Source organism: Phaethon aethereus (assembly GCF_964289735.1).
Source record: "Phaethon aethereus genome assembly, chromosome: 3".
Classification (NCBI taxonomy): Eukaryota; Metazoa; Chordata; class Aves; order Phaethontiformes; family Phaethontidae; genus Phaethon; species Phaethon aethereus.
Window position 1 is genome coordinate 27,499,592 of NC_138576.1, and position 22,915 is coordinate 27,522,506.

Below are 22,915 nucleotides of genomic sequence, written 5' to 3' on the forward strand. Positions count from 1 at the left end.
AATCTGGTTGAAGTCCTGAGCAATGTGGTGTATGGCACAAATTTTTTAGTACTGCACTGCAGGTCACAGGTGTAGTTGTAATGCACACATTAGACAAGGCTTGGGAAGAAAGCTGATAAGGCAGGAGAGGTAGGGAGTCCTAAAAATCATTAAGAGAAGGTGGAGAAAAAGTAATAGGAGTCAGAAATGGGAGAAATGAAAGAAAAGGAAAAAAGATAATTACTATTGAAAAATGAAGGAAAACCACTAAAAGATGGTGGGAGTGAGAATTAAATAGAAAAGTGTGAATTAAAAAAGTTGAAGAAACATGGGAATAGAGAAAGAGAGCAAAAAATAAGGGACATGATGGGCTGAATATTCTGCAGCCTTATCCTTTTAATAATTGACATGTGTGAAGTGAATAGCAACATTTTATTGGTCAATCTAATACTTCATCACTTGCACCTAACATTAAGTTTCCTCACACTTTTGGTAAATAATTGTGTAGAATTCACAAACTTGCCAGAACAGCTGTCAGTAGTTTGTAAGCATGGCTTAACAGGAGAAACTCCTTCTGCTGATGTGTTTATAACGACCTGTCACACTGATGAAGTGATTCTCCCAACATCTGTTAATTACCCACTAGACACTTACAAGCCTCTTCCAAGAAAAAGTTTAGTTGTACTTTTTTACGTATTGCAGGATAAGGGATTTCAGTAAGGAGACCAAAGCTTTCCTGCTGTTGCATTTTCTTGCTGGCTTCCTTAGCTTTCCATGTGAGTTGATACTGAAACTGGGGACAACTCTTTTCTTCCCATACAAACAAGTTTTGCCATTGACTCCCACACTTGAGCCTAGCTGAACTGTAAACAAGATTTCCCTCCTTTCCCTCCGGCACTTTTATATAAAGCACTTGACTGCGCTTGTTACTCGGTCTTACCCAAATGATTTTATCTTGATCTATAGAAATAGATGTAGATAGGTATAAAGATGACTTTTATATCCCAGGATGGCTGTATAACTAGAAGATATATTTCTGCTCAGGAAGCCAGGAGCGATACTTTCCATCCCATCTTCAAGTGAGAATGCTTCAGCTCTTTGCTTGATTTATTTTGCTATTATTATTTCCATGGTTAATACCTCTCCAGCATTGGCAGACAATCCTCCTTTGCTGCTGTTCTTTCGGTGTCGAGGTTGCCTTCTCACTCATCAGCACTAGGCAGTATGTCAGATTTTTGGTTGACCTCTTGTTCTCCCATGTCTTCTGAAGTGTTTACAGGATTTGTGTCGCTCCGGCTCGCTGCGCGCCAGGCACGTGAGGCAGCTGCTGTGCTCCAGCCTGACAGGAGCTTTGGGCATAATAACAAGAATTCTCCTTTCACAGCTTTGCAGCGCTTTTCAGTCCCGTGGTTGGTTCTTTATTTGTTTAGAGATAACCTTGCTTTTTTTCAGCATTAAGAAGCCTGGAGTAATATCAGATAACATAAATTAGATTGTGCAGTTGCTCTAGTTGTTTGTGGGATCTCACAAGGTGATGCTTTGGTTCCTTTATTTTCCTTTCAGTTGTCTTCTGTCACTTACAGCAACAGCAGACTGACTGCTATTAGTCATTAATTTCTGACATATTATTTATTTTTTTGGCATTTGGTTACCAGCCAGATTCCTGTCTGATAAATACTTGGGGCTACAACTTTGTGCAGATCTATGCACACACTTCATTAGAGGCACTCTGCTGATTTTGTTTGGATTGCTTCTGTGATTTAATCTCCGTAGGGATCAGAGTTTGCGGTTGAAAAATTTGATAACTCCATGGCAATGATTGTTGTAAGCACTGTGTGATTGGCTGCTAATAGAGAGATGAATGTAAGTGCTGACTGTATTTGCCATTAGAAAAAGCACTCACACTGTGTTTGCTAGCGCTCAGCTTCATGTGGCTCCCTTTCTACAAATGCATCCAGTTTTGATTATATACTGTCTTGTTTTGATTTAAAAAAGCAACAACAAAACCCAAACCGCTGAAACTTCAAATATTTTTCTAAAGCTTACCACTACTGAACACAAGTTTACCCTAGCCAGCCAGCTTGCATATTGAAATAGTCCCTGCTCCTCATGCTCTCTGTTCTTATGGGATCTCTATATAGGCTTGGCTGCAGTAAACACTGGCAAAATTTGGGGAAAACCCACCCACAAACAAACAGGAACCTCTGGGGTTTTTTTTAAGGATTGTCTTGTAAACTGCTGTAGCTACTTCCTGGTTTTAGCAACATTTGAACATTCCTGTTTGGGGTGTCTATTTCTACCTGGTTTTGAAATAGTTAATTTACACTGATTGTACTGGAGTAATTAATTGCTCTCTGGATTAGCATGGGATGAATGGAATGGTAGTTGCTTAGTGTAAAATATTTTTAGGATTCTTGTGCTTATTTGGATTTTTCACATCACTTTTTTTTCTTTCTGTAGAGCTGACTTAGAAGGGTTCAAAAGTGATTGTCTTAGCTTAATATGACAAATTTTCTTCCTTAACATACTTCTCTTAGAAAGTATGTTAAGGAAAAGAAAGAAAGAAGCATTATAAAAAGCTGCCTCATCTCTTACTGTTTGTGTTGTCCCCTAACAAGATGGAGGTAAAAATTCAATTAGCAGCATTAGTCACAGTCTAAGATTTGAGTTCCCCAGAAAAACACTCTGCAGTCAAATTCTGCTGCTATTCTTAGCAATTTTTCAACCTTGTCCAAAAGGATGGAAGATGAGACAACTGCTGGTGAGTCATACTGATGACAAACAGAATGGATAATGTCAAGTAGATGTTTGGCTCCTACACTAACTGTCCTCACCAGTAAATATCTGTACTGAAGTTTTGAAGCAGCATTGTAAAAGTGAGGTAGGGTGATGGGTTGCATTTTGTGTTTGTGCTTTGGGTATGTTTCCTGGTGTAAAACTTAACCTTCATTTGGTAATCCTAGGAAAAATATGTTATAATATTCCTTGTGTAAGGCAGGGTTATAATATTCCTTGCTTGGCTCACTGCTGTAAGACAAGTGTTGGCAATAGTAGATCAGAAAATAAGAACGGACATACTGACTTAATGGGAGGTCCATCTAGCCCAGTGTCCTGTCCCTGACTGTTTCCTATAGTTCATGCTTAAGGAAAAAAGGCATGGGGAAAAGGATAGATATTCCTGCACCTTCCTGCTCCTCCTGGCCTTAGTGGAAATGACTGGACCTATTCACTGTGGATGTTTTCTTGGTTTTTGAACTGTTTTTCTTTTTGGCACTTCCTGAGACAATGAGTTTCATAATGTAATTACATGTTATATGAAACCCTACCAGTTTTGCTTCTATGATAAATTCATGTGAAGCCTCATGGCAATTTTGGTCTTATACCAAGAACCCATGACATTGTAGTGAAAACTGACCTTTATACATATCTGCTTTTCTATACAATATTGCAGTAGGCATAGTCTTGCCCTAGGTACCACTGGCTCATGTTTACAAGGAATCTTGTGCATGAATAGTCCAATTAATGTTGCTTAGACAGGATTCATACCCCCTCTTTTACATGTCTATGATGTGCGTCTGAGTGGGAAAATAATCTATGTCTCTTTTACAGTCAATTAAGAAAAACAAGCACAGGAATTGTAGAGCATGATAAATCTGATCTATATTAGACATCTACCTTTGAGTAGGATGAACTGCATCTCAGAAGTGCCAATTTCTCTTTATTGCATATAAAGAGAGCATGACTCAGGTGTAGGTTTCTGTTCTGGACACCTTTGCATTTGGTCAGATGAATATCACTTCTAGTGAGGTCATTCACTAGGAAAGAAGGAATATATGTTATCCTGGGAAACAACTGTGCTTTAGGAAATCATTCACCAGGTAATAGGCTGGTAAAGTGTATTTTACTTGCTGTCCTTCCTCAGACAGCTTTTGGGCAGGTGGTAGCTAGACCCTTTGGGTACTAGCTAAGATGCTTCTGCAGTAGAGAAAGAAATGGCAAAAAAACTTCATCCAATTAAATACTCTTAAATTTTTTTTTTTTCTTAATGCCTGACATCATGGTGTGTCCACACTTTTTTTGTGAAATTGTCTATAATTTCAAGAGAGCCAGTTCCTGGGATGATCTGTTTCACCTGGACTGTAAAGAGGGTTCCCAGCACAGTGTCTCTTCAAAGGTCGCCCAGAACATTTTGATAAATGCTATCTTGTTTATGTTTGACAGATAGCAAAAGGGAGGAAAAGAGAACACAAAAAAAAGCAAGACAACGTGAGAAAACCACTTTGCTCCTTTAACTAAAGCAAGGTGGCAGGTGAATGTTATCCTCACAAACATGTGGTGTGCAGTGGCTTGGAGAATAAGAGATGATCTCAAGGCTAGGGGAAGAGGAGAGTTGGTCCCTGCACCCTGGAGATAGTGAGCCTCAGTTTGCAAATGCCTTGGTGGTGTGCCTTTAGCTGAGAGCTTGCCATCTCAAATTCATTCCAAAAACTTGATCTCCCTGATGGCTGAGGAATCTGTCGCTGCCATACTGCACATTGGCACAAACATACTGCCTTGCAATTGATGTTGCCCTTTTGATGTCAAGTCTTTCCTGATTCTGATGCCAGAACCATAGTGTTTGATTCCACTAGGTAACTGGAAATTATATTTTGATTTGAACTATTTTGCAGTGAAAAGATAGGAGAGGAAAATTGATTCAAGGACATAAGCCATCCTAGACTAAGTCAATAAGTAAGCATTCAAGAACCTCTAGCATTTGACTTACCCTGTTTTGCAGTTTCTGTAACTAACAACAAATGACATTTAGTTTCTGGTAGTGCTGGAATTCTTGCGCTATGCTTTCTTCAAAACAAACAAAAAAGACATTCATGCCTATTTCTTGGTTGTTCTGGCATTTCAGCATTCCTTCCCACAGAAATGTCAGGTGCCAGCATAAGATTTCAATACAGAACTTGTAAAGAAACTACCAGAGTACTATTTTAAGTTTATTGAAGACCTATGCTATGAACTTTGAATGTGGAAGTCAAGTTCTAGATGTTTGAGATCTACAGGAGATTTCAATACTCTACTTGCTACTCTTCAGGAATAATCAGAAAGTAGAGAGTAGGTAGGCCCTGAGTTACAATCCATTTTCTCCTAATAATTTAGAGTCTGATCTTGTTTTAATTACCTGATCTTCATTTCCTAAAATTAGAAATTTAAAAATTCTTATTTTAGTTAACATGGCTAGTCAGGAGGTTGTGATTAATCTGTCCCGAGTTTAAACAGCTACATTTACATCTGAACAAGTTTTCTAGACTCCTGTTGTAGTCAGTGGATGGAAACAGGGACTTCTTGGGCATTGTTCTCTGATGTAGTTTAGATGCCTAGCTTCTGGTGAAATGAATCTTTTACTAAGAAGTGCCTGTCCTCTCTTCTTTGGCCATAATGGAGTTTTGAACAAGCTCAAATGTAGACGTGGTAAGTACTTAAATTTCCTTAACTATCTGTACAGGAAACTGCAATTTAAATCTGCAGAAACTTTGGCTCTTCAAATTATTGCAATGCTATTTTATTGCCTTTCAAATTATGTGATTCATTGCTCACACTTATATTTGATGTGGAACAGAGGTATTAGCAGACACACCAAAATTTTAGATGGGAAGTTCAAGATATACACAAATGTAAATGCAGAGAAAATGTAGACTGAAATCTGGTTAAAGTCCCAAGAAATAGCCAGTGACATTCCTACTCCTGTGAAAAGTGTTAGACTACTTTAAGAGCCATTTTTTTTGATTGATAGCACAGGAGGTTTCAGTCTGAAAGAAGACTTTCAGTGTGTTAAGTATGTCAGTGGTATTTATTATCTTACACACTTTTGCCTTTCTTTCCTGTTTTCCGAAGTCATTATTTCACACAACCTGGTTAAATATTCTTCTATGTGCTGAATATTCTTTCTGGGACATTTGGCATGTTAACAAGGCTCTGCTCATGTTTCTTACTTGAACAATAAATGATAAAATTATTAGGAAAGCATTCAATTTGTACTGTTAGTTATGTGAATTTAAGTAGTGCAGTTTCCAAGTTGTACCAAACACAATCCCTTCCTGGTAGGGAACATTGCCATTTAGACATCACTACTGGAGTGGGATTGACCCACACAGTTTGTATGTTTCTTTATTGTCTTATCAAAAAAAAAATAGCTCAGGAAGGTTACTCTCTTTGCTTATTTGTGAATTCAGGATGGTCTCTATGATTTAGCAGTTACTAGTCAGGAAAGAAAAAAATGTGAAGGGACATGACATGTCCTGAAAGAAGACAATCACACAGGCAGAAAAAAGCCCCCTGTGTTATAAAAGGAACTATCCTTTTTCTCCTTGGAATCTCTATTCTGTTTTGGGAATATAGTATTAATAAATATGGAGAAAAGGTCTTTGTACTAATGGGATGAATTACATCTACATAATAAATGATTTTTTCCCAGTAGTAATTTGTCAGAAGGTGATTCAAAGTACTTAACTAGTATGGATTCACAGATCAGACCAGTCAGTCCATCTTCCTTCAAAGAATCAATGAAAGTTTCACTTGGGCAGTGGAGAACTTGTCTATTGCTTTTTCATGAAAGTGAGGGACAGAAATACATGGAAATGTTCCTCTCTCACTGCTTGAATTTTGCTTAACTCCATAGTGTATATACTCTGTTGAGTACGAATTGAACCAGTAAAATTATGCAGGAACTCGGCATAATCTCTTGCAAGAATTTACTGGAATTACAGCAACAGAGGAGCCAGTTGATTGTTCTCGTTTAGTTTTCCATTTCTCTTAGAAAATCATAATGCAAGAACAATTCAGTTCTAGAAAAAAGAGCCTTGCAACATGAAATCTTTACAGAAAGAGTAGGTTTTCTTATTTAAACAAGAATAACTTCACAAAGGACACTTTGTCTACAAATAAAGAAGTAAGGAAATTCCTTTGTAGGAAGGGAGAGGGACTTGATTACATCTCACCTGATAGACCTTATTAATCCACATAGCCACGCTGTGCTGCATCACCAAGAGTGATGTACTCGACAAACCTAAAACCTCCCAACAAGAAAAAATCAAACATGTTATATGCAAGGGTAAATTGGAGTGTGACTTGCCTAAGGCCACGTAGTGACTGAGACAGGAATGAGATCCATGAGATTTGTCAAAGATATCAACCATGGTACCCATAGCAGGTGAACCCATTTAGTAACTGTATAACTTAACCAGACACTGCCTCATTGCACCTGGCCTAAGATTCATCTGATTTATTGGGATGAAATCAGGAGTCATTGGCAGTACTTTTTTTTTGGTAGACTGTTTCACTCAGAGGAAACATCATTCTTCAGGGGAAAAATCTACATTACTTAATAAAAGGCAAAAAGCTGGACAGTTGCACTGAGGAGACAAAGCACGTCACCTGCAGGCAAGGAGTCAAGCCGGAGGGGAGCTGTGCCTGCAGTCACAGTGAGAAGGGCGGGGGGGTTTGGGAAGGGAGTCACTGCTTCTCTTGGTCACATTGCTCACCAGATTACAGGCTCGGCAAATCAAGCTGGCTCATCTGAGCAATTGCCTGAAGTTAAATAGTATGAAGTGGAGATATGTATATATAAAATTGTTAGCCTTTGTTTGCTTTGGTCAGAACTTGTTAAAAAAATCCTACCAGTTTTACCAAAAACCAATGTCAAGTTAGTTATTCCAGGCTCTTTAGAAAATTATGTACCTTCACTTGACCCCAAATGTGCATGAGAGGGTGAAGCCATCTGCCTTCTCCTCCCTGTGCACTCACACCCTGCCTTTGTAAAAAGATATCCACATTTATTTAATTCACAGGCCCAAAGGGAAGTCTTGGAAGGACATCTTCATTTTTGTCTGCCTTCCCAACCTGAACCTGATGAACACAAGGGCTTAGCATGATGCACGCTACTGGTGAACAGTAGGGTCAGTTGGGATGAAAGTCCCAAACCTTTGCTAATGTCAGTGGAAAACAGCCACATGCCCCACAGGGCTGGTGGAGGCGTTGATGGGGTACGTGACTTCCCAGAGTGCTGAAGGCCTTCCCAGCATGGTCCCAAGCAGAGCCTGCACATTCAAATTCTTGCCTTTGGTGGTTAAATTCAATTCAATATTACAGGAGTGGAGACAATAGCCATGTAAGGAGAAAAAAAAAGCATTTAAGAAAGGAGAGGGCACAAACCAGAGCAGTAAATCTACAGTCATATCAGTTTTGACAGTTAAAGCCAAGCTGTGAGTGAATAAGCATTCACACAGCAGCTTCCCATATGGACCTTGGTGGCTGTGTTTGAGAATTATTTCTTTAGACAGATACATAGACTAATGAACTTGGCCATTGTCTTCTGCGAGGAGATTCGTAGGCATGCAAAATCTCCTGGCAATGCTTTCAGAGGCAGGTAAGATGAAAATGACACGGAGTGCTATTGAATAGCCTAAGGTGGCTGAACAGTCTTTCTGCTACTCGGCACCACAGCCCTTCCTCTGCACAGTGCATAGAGAATAGCTGGGTTAGGATAAGGGTGTACAAGCATTTATCTCAAGTTTTCTAACTGACAAGAGGTATTGAGCATCTCCAGGGCCCATTGTTCACTAGTGGGCAGAAACACTTGCTACTGTCACATCAGAGCTTCGTATGTTCATTGACTGACTTGCTGTCTTCTTCCCCAGCCCAAAACCCTGTTCTGAAGATGCTATAAACCTTAGGATAACGTATCAGCAATGTATCAAAGCAGTCCTTGTAATATTATCACAGAATCACAGAATCATTAAGGTTGGAAAAGACCTGTAAGATCATCAAGTCCAACCACTAACCCAACACCACCATGCCCACTAAACCATGTCCTATGCCACATCTACAGGTTTTTTGAACACTTCCAGTGATGGTGGCTCCACCACCTCCCTGGGCAGCCTGTTCCAATGCTTGACCACTCTCTCAGTAAAGAAATTTTTCGTAATATCCTATCTAAACCTCCGCTGGTGCATCTTGAGGCCATTTCCTCTTGTCCTATTGCTGGTTACTTGGGAGGAGAGACCAACACTCACGTCACCACAACCCCCTTTCAGGTACTTGTAGAGAGCAATAAGGTCTCCCCTCAGCCTCCTCTTCTCCAGACTAAACAACCCCAGTTCCCTCAGCCACTCCTCAGAAGACTTGTGCTCCAGACCCCTCACCAGCTTTATTGCCCTTCTCTGGACACGCTCCAGCACCTCAACATCCTTCTTGTAGTGAGGGCCCCAAAACTGAACACAGTATTCAAGGTGCGGCTTCACCAGTGCTGAGTACAGGGGCACAATCACTTCCCTACTCCTGCTGGCCACACTAGTTCTGATACAGGCCAGGACGCTGTTGGCCTTCTTGGCCACCTGGGCACACTGCCGGCTCATGTTCAGCCAGCTGTCAACCAGCACCTCCAGGTCCTTTTCTGCCGGGCAGCTCTCCAGCCACCACTCCCCAAGCCTGTAGCGTGCATGGGGTTGTTGTGACCCAAGTGCAGGACCTGGCATTTGGCCTTATTAAACCTCATACATCGACCTCGGCCCATTATTCCAGCCTGTGCAGATCCCTCTGCAGAGCCCTCCTACCCTCCAGCAGATCAACACTCCCACCCAGGTTGGTGTCATCTGCAAACTTACTGAGGGAGCACTCGATCCCCTCATCCAGATCATCTATAAAAATATTGAACAAGACCGGCCCTAGAGCCGAGCCCTGGGGAACACGGCTTGTGACCGGCCACCAGCCGGATTTAACACCGTTCGTCACAACTCTCTGGGCTCGGCCATCCAGCCAGTTCCTCACCCAGCAAAGAGTAAACCTGTCTAAGCCACGAGCCGCCAGTTTCTCCAGGAGAATGCTGTGGGAGATGCTGTCAAAGGCTTTACTAAAGTCCAGGTAGACAACATCCACAGCCTTTCCCTCATCCACTAGGTAGGTCACCTGGTCATAGAAGGAGATCAGGTTGGTCAAGCAGGACCTGCCTTTCATGTACCTATGCTGGCTGGGTCTGATCCCTTGCTTGTCCTTCACATGCCCCATGAGCATTCTTAAGATGAACAGCTCCATGATCTTCCCCGGTATGGAGGTCAGGCTGACAGGCCTTAGTTTCCGGGATCCTCCTTCCAACCCTTCTTGTAGATGGGTATCACATTGGCAAGCCTCCAGTCTTCTGGGACCTCCCCTGTTAAACACGACTGCTGATAAATGGTGGAGAGTGGCTTGTCAAGCTCCTCTGCCAGCTCTCTCAGTACTCTGGGGTGGATCCCAGGGAGACGATTCAAAAAATGTGTGGATGTGGCGCTTCAGGACATGGTTTAGGAGACGTGGTGGTGTTGGGTTAATGGTTGGACTTGATGATCTTGAAGGTCCTTTCCAACCTTAATGATTCTGTGATTCTGTGATTCTGTAATGTGTCCTAACTGTCAGCGGACAAAAAACAATCATAGATGTTGAATATTTTCTGAATATAAAGCAGCTGTAATAGAAGAGGAAACGAGCATTACCTCTTCCAAGAACAGACTTATCTGTTTGAGATCTGTGGTTCGAGAACACATGGGTTTAAGTTTCTTCAGACTTTATTCAGAAAGCTTGTTTTAAAGGAAAACCAACTGCCTTTATTACACACCTGCCTTAATGTTTAGTACTGTAACCACCTCTACATTGCCAGCCTCTTCCCTGGTGTAATAGAAAGAATACTTGAGTATTGCAAATACTTGTTGAATCAAACAAGTTATAAATAGCTTATGGAGAATATTAATTGGATGCTAAATAAGATTTAGGAAGGTATTTAGAAATAGGGTATATGCTAAAGGGAAACATTGTAAGAAATAAACAATAGTCCTTATAATACATTCATTATATTTGAGATAGGAAATACCTTTTTGAGCCTTACCTACTTTCTTGTGTTACTAAAAACCTGATCTCTAAAGTTTGGCTCAGAATTTGCATTACTGACCTGGGGGATTATTTCAAAGACTGATAGATGGCACTGGGAAATGTTTCCTGATACCCAGCTGAAATATTTTCCTGCTTTGGGTTTTTTTCCACTGGTTGTGTGGTGTGGGCTGGTGAAGCCACATGGAGATACAAGGAGTGGTGCCAGTTCACACCAGCTGAAGAAGCAGCCCACAGTCCGTTAATCCTCCCTCAGATGATTTTCACCTTTTTCATGAATTCCTGCTCAGATAATTCAGATTTTTATGCCTTCCTGTAGCCATAGTAATCATTCTGTCCAACTGCACAATTTTCGGTCTTTATAAACTTTGCCCCATCATTATTTTAATGTTTTCTTCTAGCAAAAATGGTGTCAGATTTACTTTTTTGCTTCCTTAGCTTTAAAGAAAAAACAAGGGTCTTGCAATGTTTTATAGGATTGTAAATTGCTGCTCTGAAGCAGAGTATTCTACAGGAATGGTACGATATGGTATATAGTGGTTTTTGTAGGATTATATATCAACACATAGAATAGACAATAAAAAGGCTGAAGTTGACCTCTAGATGATCACTAGCTTAGCCCAGCCCTCATCAGATATTCTCAGTGATTTGTGCTAATGAACAAAGTTTTCTTTTTCTTTTGTCATTATCCATCCCAAAGGAGTTAATATTATGGTGATTTTGTGGTTTGAAAGACATTTGCTACTTTCTTTCTCATCATGTTTGATGTATAGTTTAGGATTTGCCTACAGATCATGGGGACTGAATCAAAGAGTACAGTACCATTAGCATTTCCTTTTCTCGGTGTCATGTCATTTGTCAGTTTTGAGGCTGTTTAGTTTATTTTAACGTTTTGTTTCATTACGGTACTTATTGCATGGATGAAGTAAGTTTTCTGGAAATGCTTTTAGAGAAATAAGGTTCAACAAGGTGCAGTAATATTTATACATATTTATATATATATATAAAAACATGAAATTGATTCTGTTTGGAGATAATGGATAGACAGATCCCCGAGGCTATTGCCTTTATACTACTGGTATTCTGCATCACTAGGTGTGAACTTGGCTGGCTGTCACCAAAACACTTCCATAACAGGCAGAGAAATGTAATTTCTTTTGCAGTATTGCAATACAGTAAGCTCAAGGGCTCTCAGTGTATTTTAATACAGTTGCAGTTGACTGATGGAGATTAACCTTGTGCTAATCACTGTAAATGTAAAACGTGGTCTTAGATGGTACTTAGTACAACGTTTACTAACATAATTTATTCATACAATCTTAGTATGTTATTTTTTTAGTGGTTAAGCAGCCATTTTAGAATCTGACAAATTAATACATTACTTCTGACCATCTATAATATTTATGGTGCAGTTCCAGTCACCACAAGACATGCTGCTCCTGATTTTGGACAGCATAGAGAAAATATCTTGCAAGTTGACTGCATTTAAACTCTTTAAAGCATCAACTTCTTGAAGTAATACTATTACTAACACCTTTAACACGATTCTTCAAATCTTTTGGTACCTGTCATGTGTCTTACTTAAGGAGATGTATATTCATGCCAAAAATGATAATAAGAAAAAGGTTTTTGTTCTGGAAGCTCATGTAAAGAGTAAGCTGTAATATATATTTTACATTTTTGAATGTTGCACAGTAAGAATATCTAACCTTGTTTACAGTGTAGTCTTCTGTCTCATGATTTGGGAGGATCTTGACCAGGATTTGACTAGTTTTCCATTAGAAGATCCCACTACAATATTTTCACAGTTAAAGGAAAATTAATATGTAAGTAGAGAGAAATCATATGGCAGAACACAACCCAAGCCCACCCTGTGCTTTCTTTTCTCATTAGAGAAAGCAAGAACAACAGATCTCCATTTGACCTTGCATAAATGTTTTCATTAAAGTACTTTAGACAAAATTTGAGGACATGTTCTTTCTTCAGTGAAATCAACAGCGAAAACCTGAGAGGCAACTCTGGTCCCAGTATTTCCATCCCACCTCTCCTTACCTCAGAACTCATTCACTGATTTGGGCAGATACGTTGCTATGTCAGCACCTTTCTGTGCGAGTGACACATGAACATGGCGGTTAGTGACCATGATGTGAGCAGCTGCTACCATCTGTAGGCGATGTTCACTGGAGTTCATTTAAGTAGAGATGAGATACCAAGAACTACTTCCAAGTTGTTTGAGATTTAGGCACTAGCCTTTCCTGAAGGTGATACTTGAGCACAGAAAAGCTGTGGTCATTCACATTCTTATTTTTATTTTATGAAGGCTGTCACAGCTGGGAAAAAATAGTTAGGCTAGAATGACGGTACAAAAGGATTTTTTTGTCTCCTTTATTGAAAATGAAAAATACAACATGTCTTTCATACTTCTGCTGGGGTTCTTTAAATCTTATAAAATCTTCACTGGGAGTGAATCTGTAAAATGATTTCAAGGTCTTGCATAGATAATCCAATATTTCTATGATACTTCCATTATCATATTAATAGGTGCTATATGTGCTACTATGAAGCTGAGGTGTTTTCCCAATGTAAAAATGATTTGAATGTCCAATCGCTGTCAGTCTTTTATAATATCTACATTTGGAGGCACGGAGGCATCTTAGTTTGCCTCTAATGCTTGAAGATTTATTATTTATTCATCAGCTTCTTAACTTAGCCTTGCTATCTCAGCTTTCTGTAGCAGAGCATGTTGATTAGTGTTTTCTAGAAAGATTTGACATAAGTTAGGTTGACGTTGGCAGAGAGAGATGGGTAGCATATGTAGTGCATTATCACTATACATTTTAGCTGTTGACAGTGACAGAAGCAAGCTGACATTAACGCATCTTGATAAGTGATACTGCTATTACCAGTGTCACTTTTATCATCAACTATGCAAAACATTGACCTAGGACTCTGATTTGATGCTACAATAAATCTGGCATGCATTAACATACATATTACATCGACTTCTTCATGACATATTCCTTGACAGGAGTATGATTATTGTATATTGCTTCAGTTTACTTGTTAGCATTGCCCTTAACATCACCTTCAGAAGGCAATAACCTGATATTTATTTTTGTGCCTTTTTGTTTTTAATGATAGAGATAGCATCTATTGGTTTGGATATGAAGTGCTTATAGATAACATTTTCTTATAAGAGACTGTCATACAATTAATTTCATTGCCAGGAATTCAAGATGTTGTGAACAGATTCAGTGTCATTCAAGGCTTTTTCCTCTTTTAAAGACTACAAACCCATTTTGGATGTTTCCATCAAAATTGAATGTCTGGAAAAAAATGCATTTTGGGATTGTGGTATTACTTATGTAATGACTGATGTATCTTTAAAATGTGCTAATCTTTTGATTGTAATTTAAAATTAATTAGAGGATTCGAACTTCCGAACGTGAATGACTGGTATTAAAATAGTAGGCTGATTTAACAGGGATGTTCTGGAAAACTGCACTGCAAACGGCATGACCCTCCAAAGTACAGGAATGTGAGTGGTATATAATTGGCACGGACTCTGAATGGATGGTGTGCATCTGAGCTGTGAGGGTCTAACTTGCACAAGTCCATGATGACCTACCACTCTAGATCTCACTGGAATTCTTGGCCATAGATTTTTATCTTATTTTCACCATGTGTGTACTATGGAAGGATAAAGTAAGTGTGGGTTTTTCTATACAGAAAAAAACAGTCCAGGAGAACAAGAAATTTGAAAAGAAAAGATCTCTTGTGAGAACTGAGAGGTGCTTGCTGGGACCCTTGAGTCATTCAGGGTGGAACCGCAATGGCTATTAGTCCAGCGTTGCCTTTGCAACATAAATCTTCAGGTGCTTTGGGGTCTCTTGTGGTCCCTGGGCAGTGCTATATGCATGCTCCCTCTACAGCTGTGGGGCCACATTTAAAGGAAAGGATGCAAGAGCCTCCCACCATGGCACCTGGAAGCCACTTGGGTGTGCAGGGCGAGTCGTTTGGTTAGCACAAATCTGTGTTGTACTTACGAATTTAAGTGATGTGTTACACAATTAGCTTGAACCTCGTGCAGCTGCTGACCCCAGGTCTCCTCAGCTCAGGAGCTTAAGCAGGGGCCACTCGATCTGTCTGCAGTAATCACCCAAGAGAGCTATCACCCCAAAGTCATGATAGGGAGCTGCCTCAAGGACCCATCAGCAAAAGCCAGCTGTAGAAAAGAGCCTAAACCCTGGCCCTTAAAAGTGGTAAGCGCCTGACGTTGGGCCACAGGGAAGCAGCTCGCCTTCTTCAGCATTCTCAGCTGTGACTCTTTCCAAATTTAGGCCTCTAAACTAGATATCAGTTTCTTATGAGAATGAGACTATAAAAACAGCCATGCTGGGTCAACCAGAGTCCCGTCTTGCCCAGTGTCCTGTCTCAGGCTGAGGCTGACAGCTGACTCCTAGAAAAAAGTGTGAGAAAGGGGCGAGCATTAGGAATTGAACTCAGGTCTCCTCATTTGCAGGAGAATTACAATACCTTACCGTTAGGCACAGAGTTTGTGGGTGAGTTTCTCTTAATGGAAGTCTTCCATGTTGTTTAACTAATCAAATATTCACTGCGTCAGAGTGGGGGGCCTCAATTGTCCTTTTCATTCCCATGTCCTGATGATCAGCTAGTCCTTATCTGCTTCTGCATTGCCCTAAGTATTAATTATCTACATGGATGTTTTTGTAGAATTTCTATGTATTTTTAAATGAATCCATCTGTGCTACTTCATACTGACTTAGTTTTTGTTGGTATCTTAACATTTTTTGTTTCTAAATGTTCTTATTATAGGCTTTTTTTCCTCGAATGATTTGATTTTCCCCAGAAAATTTTAAGAACCTTTTAATGGGTCTTAAAATATTCTTCACTCTCAACAGAATTTAGTTGAGTGTTTGGAAATCTTTTGCATTTGATTGAAAGAACTAACAGCAAACTAACATTTGGTGGCTTTTTTGTGCATCCTCTTTTGCTGCTACATGAGTAAACTGCATTCTTTACATATTCCTCAAAAATATTGTGCCTTTATTTTATTTTATTTTAGATTTCATTTTTTCAATAATCATATTGTTATTTTACAATGAAAAAAATACGTGTATGTGCATTGAACCAGCACTCATTAGGCTCCTAGAGGGGTGTGTGTGATAACTTGGCTAGTAGACATTCTGTGGGTACTGCAAAAATGTGAACTCAATCTGAATAGAGAAGAAACATGAAGCCTTACCAGAGGGTTTATCTTGCCAATTGGTTGCTATGAGGGATACAGTGTATAAAAATTCTTACCCAGAATATACTTTCTAAGTGTGCATTCTTATACTAGTTGTTTTGAGGTGGTGACAAACAGCAAAAAAAAAAAAAAAAAAAAGCTAAATATATTACAAGTGATGCAGAATTCAATGCTGCTGACTAAGAAATCCTGCCAAAGAGTTTTCCATGATGTTTCAGGCTTGTTTTACCGGATATGAGAGGTCACATGATTGCAACTGCTTGATTGACTCATTCAAATGAGTTTTCCCTTGTTAGTGGAGACACATTCTCATGCTGCCAAGAAGTAACAGTAGGCTATTTAAATAAAACCATTTTTTTATGGTCCCTTTTTTTATTTTGCAGTTGCAGATGTCCAACAGCCCATAGATGGTTGCTTCGCTGTCTGTACCTCCGCTGACAGATAGTAACCTTTTAAAATAGGCTCACAATCATGTGCACATGCTCCAAGAGAGATAAGCTGAGTTTGGATGAGAAAAATAACTTCTGAAGTGTGCCACTTAGGTAATTATGAGGGTTGAAACAAGCGGATCATTTAGAATTTGGTCTTTTGACGTGTTATGGCACAATCCTTGTGGGACCGTGCCTTTAATTAGCCATTATGGAATGAAGTATATTTTTTAAGTAGGCAGGTGCAAATGTATCACAGCACAATTTATTTTTGTTTTTATGTGATCTTATTTCATAAAAACTGGCTCAAAATCTAAATTTTTCCCAGGTAACCATTAAAAGCTCTAGAGTTTCATGTAAGCAAGGTCTAATTTATTTTAATAGGACAAGTATATAGTCTGCTGACATAGCTATTAGCAAAAGCAAATCCCAAATTCTTGACACTTCACCTCCACCCACGTAGCATTCTCCTGTCTTTCATTTTACAAACACACACACACACATACATTTTCTACAGGAAAAATGCCAAAAACCTCTTAACCCTGAATGTTCTAATGAATGTTTGAGGTTCTAGTAAAGCAGAGGGAAAGTGTAATGGAACAAGAAATGCTTTGTGCCCTATGTAGCAGACAAGGAGCTCTTGAGAAGACCCGATTTTGGTTTTGTAGCTGAAATCCTCTGTATAAGCCTTTTTTTCTGTCAAATTCTGCCAAGAACAGCCATGGGCCAGCGCAGCCTTAAATCTTGTCTTTATTTATAGTTAGTAAGAAACCAAACAAAAAAGCCTGCCCATTACTTCAAATCTGTGACCATGTGCATTCCCCAAATACATTAATTTGGAAGAAGAACAAAGACTGATGACAGCCCTTCAGTCCAGACCCTTCATGTGCAACCTTCTGGCTTGTTTGTGAACTTTCAGGTGCTGCAGTGGGTCTTGGCTACTCGCTGGCAAAAGGCAGGTGTCGACGAGTGCTGCAGAGCACAAGGTGTCCTCCCAAAGTTGCCTAAAGCTCCTTGCTCGCTCCTCAAACCCTTTACCCAAGACCTTAGCTTCAGGATTTTTGTGCTGACTGCTTCCTGACCCTGGAAGGTCATATCACCATTATAACATTCAATCACTGGGTTTGCCATTTCTGGCTAGGAAAAAACTTTACCTGAAAAGAAGTTTCAACCTTTGGCAAGTTGTTTTCTGATGCTAGTAGAGGAAGACATCTTTCAAAGCTTATGCTGAAAAACACACCTGAGAAAGAGACATCTGAATATAGCCTGGTACTTGGGGCTGTGGGAAACTTGGGGTAAGTTTCCATCTTGTCCTTCAAAGAGAGGCAAATTCAAAAGCAGTTCTGTCTCTCTGTCCTGGTGTTTCCACTAGTCAGTCCATTCCGGATTCAAGGAGCCTTCCAGATGAAAAGTGAGTAAAACCAAATATGTTCTGCTACAGGATTTTGCTCCAGAAAACTGACATCTTTATGTGGAAGAAAATACTTAAATGAAAAATTCCTGGTCCACTTCAGAACTGCAAAGGAGATGAAATTTGCTATGTATAATGGCAATACAGAGTCATCCGAGGCAATACTACATGTAACAAACACAATATTTGACTTCTTCTACTGAAATTAAAGGCAACCTTTTAAATGAATAACATTTTACCCGTTACTAGTATATTCAGTAATTTCCTACAAGGATCTTTTCTGGGAAGGAGAGTTAAAATAAGTACTTGGTACAAGAGGGCTTTTGAGTCACTTCCAAAAATAACTTGTTTAATTTCCTTAACTTTCAAACTCTAGTTTGAATTTCTGGCTAGTTAATAAACAAGACCTAACAGGCAAGGCAGATGCAAAATCAGAGACTGGATCTGCAAGACACATATCACATGAGGTAACTACCTTTTTGGTAAAATGCATGTAGTTTATTATGCTTCCTTTAAAAGACAGAGAATGTGCATTAGAGAAGAGGACTGATCCTGTGGGCACATCTGCCTTGTGCTTTTCTTGAGTGTCTGAGCTCTCCTGTTGACCAGTAGTCTCTGCTGTAATCAAAAGCTCAGCTGGATAATGTTGGCAAGACTGAGCTCCTAATCACTTTATTTTCCTGAAGAAACAGCTGTAGTCAGTAGGAACATAAAATCTATCACTATGAAAAAGACAGAATTTGATAAAAATAGCACAGCAATGCCCTTTTCTTAAAAACTAAGACAATTTTAAAATAACCTGAAGTTTTAGTATGAAGTATAAATACAATTACATTGGATTGCCAATGCACTGCTGTTAAGTTGTTCTTAATGCATGACTGACTTACAGTTCTAGACTTTCTAATTTTTAATTATTTTCTTTTAACTTTGAGACTAGATATGCTTCTGTATTATGTAAACCTGTGAAGTTGCTCAGAAGACATTGATTATGAAGCTTTCAGTTTGCATGATGATTTGTGCATACAGATGTGAGAGCTTTTATAAAAATGTTAGTGATTTCTTATTAATGTTCACAGGATTTATATAATCTCTGAGATAAAGAATCTTAGCAAGGGTTATTTGCTGAAACATAAGAAGGAGTTTTTTTAAGTCCAAATCTGTTTATTATCTGTAAATCTCCTAACTTGTCAAAACATTGGGTGGAAAGGTAATACATGAGTTATAGGGTATTTTCTGTTAAATTTAAATGAAGGATATATATCTCTCAAAACAGCAAACTGATAACTGAAACACTAAATTTTTTAACTTTTAAATTAACCTCCTAATTGATATAATTTGAATTGCAATATTAATTTCCACCTGAAACACTTTTTTCAGGAGATGGATGAAAAATAGAAAGCAATGTCTGTTCGTAGCCAGCGAATTGTGCACATATAACATCATTTTCCGTAGTTTTGAAGTTGACTCTAACTCAGAGTTTTTTGAACACTTCCAGAGATGGCGACTCCACCACCTCTCTGCCCTCTTCTAGTTTAAAACCGTTATCCCTTGTCCTATCACAACAGGCCTTGTTAAAAAGTCTGTCCCCATCTTCCTTATAAGACCCTTTAAGTACTGGAAGACTGTGGATGTTGTCTACCTGGACTTTAGTAAAGCCTTTGACAGCATCTCCCACAGCATTTTCCTGGAGAAACTGGCGGCTCGTGGCTTAGACAGGTTCACACTTTGCTGGGTGAGGAACTGGCTGGATGGCCGAGCCCAGAGAGTTGTGGTGAACGGCGTTAAATCCGGCTGGTGGCCGGTCACAAGCGGTGTTCCCCAGGGCTCGGTTCTGGGGCCGGTCTTGTTCAGTATCTTTATAGATGATCTGGATGAGGGATTCAAGTGCTCCCTCAGTAAGTTTGCAGATGACACCAACCTGGGTGGGAGTGTTGATCTGCTGGAGGGTAGGAGGGCTCTGCAGAGGGATCTGCACAGGCTGGATTGATGGGCTGAGGACAACTGTATGAGGTTTAATAAGGCCAAGTGCCGGGTCCTGCACTTGGATCACAACAACCCCATGCAACGCTACAGGCTTGGGGAGGAGTGGCTGGAGAGCTGCCCGGCGGAAAGGGACCTGGGGGTGCTGGTTGACAGCCGGCTGAACATGAGCCGGCAGTGTGCCCAGGTGGCCAAGAAGGCCAACAGCGTCCTGGCCTGTATCAGGAATAGTGTGGCCAGCAGGAGTAGGGAAGTGATTGTGCCCCTGTACTCGGCACTGGTGAGGCCGCACCTTGAATACTGTGTTCAGTTTTGGGCCCCTCACTACAAGAAGGACATTGAGGTGCTGGGGTGTGTCCAGAGAAGGGCAATGAAGCTGGTGAGGGGTCTGGAGCACAAGTCTTATGAGGAGCGGCTGAGGGAACTGGGGTTGTTTAGTCTGGAGAAGAGAAGGCTGAGGGGAGACCTTATCGCTCTCTACAGCTACCTGAAAGGGGGTTGTGGCGACAAGGGCGCTGGTCTCTTCTCCCAAGTAACTAGTGATAGGACAAGAGGAAATGGCCTCAAGTTGCGCCAGGGGAGGTTTAGATTGGATATTAGGAAAAATTTCTTCACTGAGAGGGTGGTCAGGCATTGGAACAGGCTGCCCAGGGAGGTGGTGGAGTCGCCATCTCTGGAAGTGTTCAAAAAACGAGTGGATGTGGTGCTTCAAGACATGGTTCAGGGAACATGGTGGTGCTGGATTAATGGTTGGACTTGATGATCTTGAAGGTCCTTTCCAACCTTAGTGATTCTGTGATTCTGTGATTAGTAGCATACTTGTTCATGAAGACAAACCTAAATATACTGTGTTTTCTTACTTTTCTGGAAGTCTGCTTCAGATGTTTTAAACTCTGCCATAACTTAAAGGTAGACTGCAAACTGGAAATGGAGAGGAGAGTGACCGAGAGAAACTTAAGTGATAATGTATTAGTAAGGAAAACATAAAAAAGAGGAAGGAAAAAATCACTGGTCAGTAGATGTGTTAATTGACATTGAAATATAAGATCAGGAGCATAAGGCTAGAAAGAAGGAAAACCTGTTTTTGAAAGTAAATAACATCATTTATATCTGTTCTGGCAGGAATATGTCTTGCAGGGCAAAACCAGGACTTGACGGGTAAAGATGGTCATCTGAATAGGGTAGTCCTAGTTACAAAGAGCTGCTTGTCTGGACTCGAATGGGAGCTTTGACAGATGCCATATGTCATCCCTAGGTACAGAAACTGAAGAGATGAGAGTTGTCCTAAGTTAAGGCTGACACGTGCTAACTACACATGTTACCTTTACCAAAACTAGTCAAATACTGTCATGTGATTGTAGGATATCTGAGAATATATAGCGAAGAACTTGCAGTTACCCATGGACTGTCAGAATATTTTAGTATGGACAAGGTTATAGGTGCTTACTCAGGGCTGCACAGGAAGTCTGAGGCAAAGTATACATTTCAGTTTGCAGGCTGCCCAGATTTGTTGGCTAAAGAAATTATGCTTGGTCTTCATACAAAATATGCAGTCTGCTGTGGAAAATCTACTCCTATTCTTTCTCCTACACTCTAAAGTATCTGAGGAATGGTACATGACTGTATTTAGCTGAATGATTACGCCAGAGTGCAAAACTCAAGATGTTTTTTTGATCAGACAAAGTCAAGTTTATAAAATGACAATTCTTCACATAAATAATTTTGTTGGAAAAAATAAAAATAAAATTACTTAATTGGAACAAGTGTAACTATTCTTCTAAATAGATGAAGTTCTATGAAAATGACACTGGCACTGTTAAACATGCAGTCTTCTTGACATCTGGAAAAGTTCAAGTTAAATGTTTAAAGACAACTGCTTTTTAATGATTAGTACAGAGAAGAAAATGACATCCTAAGTTTATCATCCTGCCCTCCTGTGAACGTGCAGAAGAAGCCAACAACTATTCAGCTTTACCTTTTTGTTTGTTAGTAGCTGAGTGCAAGAATAATTCCTCTTTGTAGCCAGCATTCTTCTGGGCCCACGCAGACCTATTCAGAAAATAGCTTATTAAAAGGACCTCTGAAAATCCTTGCTGAGAAGGGGAAAATATGACCTCTTCAGTTTTATCACACTCATTTCTTCACTGCTTTTTTATGTTTATTTTTTATTTATCTCCAAACTGTGCTCTACGTACTACAGACAGCAGCCTGGGGAAGGAGTCATCTGAATTATCAGCCCACTGAGTTTTATTAGTGGAGGACAGGTAAGGATGCTTGTAGATGGGCTGGTATCGGTTATTCATTAAATCCCTTGCACAGATGACTGTAAAGGATGGTGCGGCTTCTGATGGGAAGCCTATTGCTGATTATACAGGATGAAATAATCCATTTCTTAATGATTAAAATACTAACTGCCTCCTCCTATGGATGCTTAAAATGCTGAAAATTTAGTGTCTGATATTTTCAAAATACTCTGTATATCCCTAGTGAACCATCAGTGAGAAGTCTGTTCTCTTCCATATGGAAAGCAGCTGAGGGATCTGGGCTAGCTGGTATTTTAAGACTTTCACTGCTGTCTGCTGGAATAGCAGCAGAAAAAAATTACAGTAGATGAACTAGAAGTCCTCAGTGTGGTCATATAAGAGTGGATAAAGACTAAGGTTTTAACTTGCACCTCATGAAATCTATGAAAAAATATCTTTTTTTTTAATAACTTTTTCTGATACCATCTGGCTTTGTGGAACTTGAAAATCATATTTGAGTGTATGTCATGATCTATTAGTGAAATAACTCTAAAACTTGAGAAATGTACTATTATCTGTCATTGATAAGTGGGTGCCAGGTGCATAGTCTTTGAAAATTTAAGCTGTACAGCTCTACATATTTATACCCTTTGGACCCTTGCTCCAAAATTTAGCTCCTTAGCAAGGCAAATGACCAGAC

General features: G+C 39.8%; 1 protein-coding gene across 1 annotated transcript in view; it reads left to right on the top strand.

Annotated features, from left to right (window-relative positions):
• MLIP (muscular LMNA interacting protein) overlaps positions 1–22,915 on the top strand; it is a gene marked incomplete at both ends in the record, with an annotated part of 119,573 nt that overhangs the window by 15,438 nt on the left and 81,220 nt on the right. The window lies entirely within an intron of this gene.